Consider the following 5,014-nt stretch of genomic DNA (forward strand, 5'->3'; position numbering starts at 1 on the left):
ATCCCACATGCCGTGGAGCGGCTGGGCCCGTGAGCCATGGCCGCTGAGCCTGCGCGTCCGGAGCGTGTGCTCCGCAACAGGAGAGGCCACGACAGTGAGAGGCCCGCGTACCGCAAAAAAAAAAAACAAAAAAAAACAAAAAAAAAAAACAAATTCCCCCAAACTGCTCAAAACTGGGTTAGAATTTTGTCCTATGGAAAGGCAAGCCATCTCCTAAAGCAGTCAAAACTGGCAGCCAGTAGGCTGAAGCTGGTGGGCAGATGTCCTACAAAATGTAATTATTAAATCCGAATTTGTTGCCACCACTTAAAAAGTGAAATTTCACATACTCATTTCCCACTTCCCTTAAAAAGAAATAAATCAGCGAACACGCACTGTGCATTTACTAAGCGCCTTGCATTCACCAACTCATTTAATCCTCAGATTAACCCTACCTATGCGCCCATTTTACAGAGGAGGAAACTGAGAACCAGAGAGGCAACCAGAGCTCGCCCAAGGTTACATAGCAATAGGGGACACTCAGGGGTCAAACCCCAGTCAGACTGACTCCAGGGCTCTGGCTCCTCCTAAAGCTCCGTCAGTGGGAAGAAAGGCCAGGTCACAACTGTGAGGAGCACCGGGTTCTGGTCCTGCTCAGAAGTAAAGCGCTGAGGGACAGCAAGACAAGCTCTCCGCCCCCCTGGGACTCCAACTCCCCTCCCAAGTAACTTCCGAAAGAGCGACCCAGGAAGTTATTTTCGCCGCGCACGGAGTGGCCCCCGGGCCGGCAGAACAGCGCCGCCCGCGGCGCCCGAGCTTAAGCCCCTCTCCGTACCTCAGCATCTGCGACTCTACCCCGCCCCGAAGCCCGGGACCGGCCACGGCGTCACCGCACTCACCTCCAGCGCCGCCGCACCGCGCCCCCGGAAGTGGTTCCTTGCGACCCCGGTCCCGGAAGTGACGCTCCTGAGCAACCAGCGGGCTCAGCTCCGACCGCCTTCGTTTCTACGGTTGGTGGATCCCGGCCGCTGGGCTTTGTCAGACCTTTGTCCCAACCCAGTGGGTTTGAGCTGGACGGAGAGGACTACGGAAGTGAGATCCAGACACCGTCGATTCTTCAAGCCCCTTTATCACAGCCCATTTCAGCAAATGTTTATACACATTTATAGAAGCCTTTTTTTTTTTTTTTTGAAGTAGATCTACAATGTGTAAGTTTCAGGTGTACGGCAGAGATTCTGTTATATACATATACATATATATGTATATATATATATATTCTTTTTCAGATTCTTTTCCATTATAGGTTGTTATAAGATATTGAATATAGTTCCCTATGCTATACAGTAGGTCCTTGTTGTTTATTTATTTTATATATAGTAGTGTGTATCAGTTAATCCCAAATTCCTAATTTATCTCTTTCCCCCTTCCCCTTTGGTAACCATAAGTTTGTTTTCTATATCTGTGAGTCTATTTCTGTTTTGTAAGTAAGTTCATTTGTATCACTTTTTTAAATTCAACAAAGAGGTGATATCATATGATATTTGTCGTTCTCTGACTTACTTCACTTAGTATGATAATCTGTAGGTCCATCCATGTTGCTGCAAATGGCATTATTTTGTTCTTTTTTATGGCAGGGTAGATGGTATATATGTACCATATCTTCTTTATCCATTCATCTGTCAGTGGACATTTAGCCTGCTTTCATGTCTTGGTTATTGTAAACAGTGCTGTTGTGAACATTGGGGTGCATGTGTCTTTTTGAATTAGAGTTTTCATCTTTTCTGGACATATGCCCAGGAGTGAGATTGTTGGATCATATGGTAACTGTGGTTTTTTAAGGAACCTCCATACTGTTCTCCATAGTGGCTGTATCAATTTACATTCCCACCAACAGTGCAGGAGGGTTCCTTTTTCTCCACACCCTCTCCAGCATTTATTATTTGTAGACTTTTTGATGATGGCCATTCTGACCAGTGTGAGGTGATGCCTCATTGTAGTTTTGATTTACATTGTATAGAAGACTTAGTTCTATCCCAGGCCCTGAGCTAAGAGCCTACAATGAAATGCAGAGAGGAGACAAACAAGCACAGTTTTGTAATTCAGACAGAAGCAAATTATTAAAATTCATTCAAAACATTCACCGAGTACCTACTCTATGGCTTATGCTGGTTGTTGAACCAGACAGGTGGAGTCTCTGCCTTTGTGGAGCTTAAGTTTGAACATATTATCATATAATGTGATAAGTGTTTGGATGGCAGCACAGAGTTCCTGACTGAGTATTGGTGGGGCAAGTAATGGGGAGAAAGGAGATCTAGTAGGACTTGGTAATCAGCCTCCACTATGAACCTGAGTGATTCTTGACTCCTGGTATCCATGCCTTTGTATAGCCCCTTCCCACATTGAATAGGGCTGACAGATATAGTCAATAGGATATTGTGGAAATCATGGAGTATGATATATATTCTTTTTCAGATTCTTTTCCATTATAGGTTGTTATAAGATATTGAATATAGTTCCCTATGCTATACAGTAGGTCCTTGTTGTTTATTTATTTTATATATAGTAGTGTGTATCAGTTAATCCCAAATTCCTAATTTATCTCTTTCCCCCTTCCCCTTTGGTAACCATAAGTTTGTTTTCTATATCTGTGAGTCTATTTCTGTTTTGTAAGTAAGTTCATTTGTATCACTTTTTTAAATTCAACAAAGAGGTGATATCATATGATATTTGTCGTTCTCTGACTTACTTCACTTAGTATGATAATCTGTAGGTCCATCCATGTTGCTGCAAATGGCATTATTTTGTTCTTTTTTATGGCAGGGTAGATGGTATATATGTACCATATCTTCTTTATCCATTCATCTGTCAGTGGACATTTAGCCTGCTTTCATGTCTTGGTTATTGTAAACAGTGCTGTTGTGAACATTGGGGTGCATGTGTCTTTTTGAATTAGAGTTTTCATCTTTTCTGGACATATGCCCAGGAGTGAGATTGTTGGATCATATGGTAACTGTGGTTTTTTAAGGAACCTCCATACTGTTCTCCATAGTGGCTGTATCAATTTACATTCCCACCAACAGTGCAGGAGGGTTCCTTTTTCTCCACACCCTCTCCAGCATTTATTATTTGTAGACTTTTTGATGATGGCCATTCTGACCAGTGTGAGGTGATGCCTCATTGTAGTTTTGATTTACATTGTATAGAAGACTTAGTTCTATCCCAGGCCCTGAGCTAAGAGCCTACAGTGAAATGCAGAGAGGAGACAAACAAGCACAGTTTTGTAATTCAGACAGAAGCAAATTATTAAAATTCATTCAAAACATTCACCGAGTACCTACTCTATGGCTTATGCTGGTTGTTGAACCAGACAGGTGGAGTCTCTGCCTTTGTGGAGCTTAAGTTTGAACATATTATCATATAATGTGATAAGTGTTTGGATGGCAGCACAGAGTTCCTGACTGAGTATTGGTGGGGCAAGTAATGGGGAGAAAGGAGATCTAGTAGGACTTGGTAATCAGCCTCCACTATGAACCTGAGTGATTCTTGACTCCTGGTATCCATGCCTTTGTATAGCCCCTTCCCACATTGAATAGGGCTGACAGATATAGTCAATAGGATATTGTGGAAATCATGGAGTATGAGTTCCAAGGTGAAGACATAAAAGACATTGTTCTTCCTCATTGCTCTCTCTTGATCATTCATCAGGGATCCATGTTGTGAGGACACTCAAGCAGCCCTGGGGAGAGGCTTGCATGAATAATAACCAAGCCTCTTGCCAACAACCACCTCCAACTTGCCAGCCATGTGTGTGAGCCACCTTGGGAGTAGATCCTCCAGCCTCAGTCAAACCTTCAGGTAACTGCAGCCCTGGCCAAAATCTTGAATATAATCTCATGAGAGACCTTGAGCCAGAAACAGTCAACAAAAATCACTCATGAATTCCTGACCCATAGAAGTTGTGAAATAATAAATATTACTACTTTAAGCTCCTAAGTTTCAAGGTAATTTTTTTTCAGCATAGATAACTAGTACAGAGAAGATCAAGGAGGAGGGGTTGGATGCTAAAGATTCAAAAAAGAATGAGACCTAATCTTAGCCTCAAGGAGCTCACTGTCTCCTGGACGACACAGACAGAAATAATTATAATTCACTCAACATCCACTAATCCCATACTATGTGAGATGATATGGAGGATCCAAAGATGTATTACTTATTCATTCATTCAACAAATATTTATGGAGTTTCTATTCTGGATCATACACTATGGAATCAGGAAGGCAATAGTGAGTAAGTGGGTCCCTACCCTCACTGTGTTTACAGACCAGGGGTTATCTGACACCCTCATTAATCAATCACAAAGAAATGTATATTTATGAACCATGAGGTGTGTAGGGAGGAAATAAGAGGAAACCATGAGAGAATAAATAACATGGGAGATACAATCAAGAAAGGGTGATCAGGGAAGGCCTCTCTGTGGAGGTAACATTTAAGCTTAGAAACAAAGAATGAATAGGAATTTGCCAGGCACAAAAGGAATAAGCATGGTGGGAGGTGGAAAGGCTTGGCGCATAAGACAGTGGGGAGAAGCTGAGGCCTGAGAGGTACAGATATTTAGGGAACTTCCCTGGCTGTCCAGTGGTTAGGACTCGGTGCTTTCACTGCTGTAGGCCCGGGCCCAGGTTCCATCCCTGGTTCGGGAACTGAGATCCCACAAGCTGTGCTCGCCACAGTCAAAAAAAAAGAAAGGAAGGAGGGAGGGAGGGAGGAAAGAGAGAGAGAGAGGAAGGAAGGGAGGGAGGAAGGAAGGAAGGAAGGAAGGAAGGAAGGAAGGAAAGAAAAAAAAGAAATGAAGAGAGAGAGAAAGAAAGGAAGCAAGGAAAGAAGGGAGGGAGGGAGAGAGAAAGAAAGTAAGAACGAAAGAAAGGAAGAAAGAGGGCTTCCCTGGTGGCGCAGTGGTTGAGAATCCGCCTGCCGATGCAGGGGACAGGGGTTCGTGCCCCGGTCCGGGAAGATCCCATATGCCGCGGAGCGGCTG

The 5,014-nt window shown here is 43.5% G+C and overlaps 1 protein-coding gene and 1 long non-coding RNA gene across 10 annotated transcripts in view; one reads left to right on the top strand and one right to left on the bottom strand.

Annotated features, from left to right (window-relative positions):
- Window positions 1–926, bottom strand: part of MANBAL (mannosidase beta like) — a 46,925-nt gene extending 45,999 nt beyond the window's left edge. For 3 of the 6 annotated variants that reach the window (XM_055090048.1, XM_055090047.1, XM_007104139.3), the window contains exon 1: window positions 879–926. The gene's annotated coding sequence lies outside the window, so the exon portion shown is untranslated. Of the gene's footprint in view, window positions 1–814 lie in introns of all 6 variants that reach the window. The other 3 variants (XM_007104140.4, XM_007104137.3, XM_007104138.3) reach the window with 3 other exon arrangements.
- Window positions 874–5,014, top strand: part of LOC102984735 (uncharacterized) — a 12,053-nt gene continuing 7,912 nt past the window's right edge. The window contains exons 1-2 of one of the 4 annotated variants that reach the window (XR_003682864.2): window positions 874–989; window positions 3,685–3,834. This is a non-coding gene — a long non-coding RNA (uncharacterized lncRNA). Of the gene's footprint in view, window positions 1,188–3,684; window positions 3,835–5,014 lie in introns of all 4 variants that reach the window. The other 3 variants (XR_447521.4, XR_008619150.1, XR_447520.4) reach the window with 3 other exon arrangements.

Source organism: Physeter macrocephalus, chromosome 14 (assembly GCF_002837175.3).
Source record: "Physeter macrocephalus isolate SW-GA chromosome 14, ASM283717v5, whole genome shotgun sequence".
NCBI classification, from domain to species: Eukaryota; Metazoa; Chordata; class Mammalia; order Artiodactyla; family Physeteridae; genus Physeter; species Physeter macrocephalus.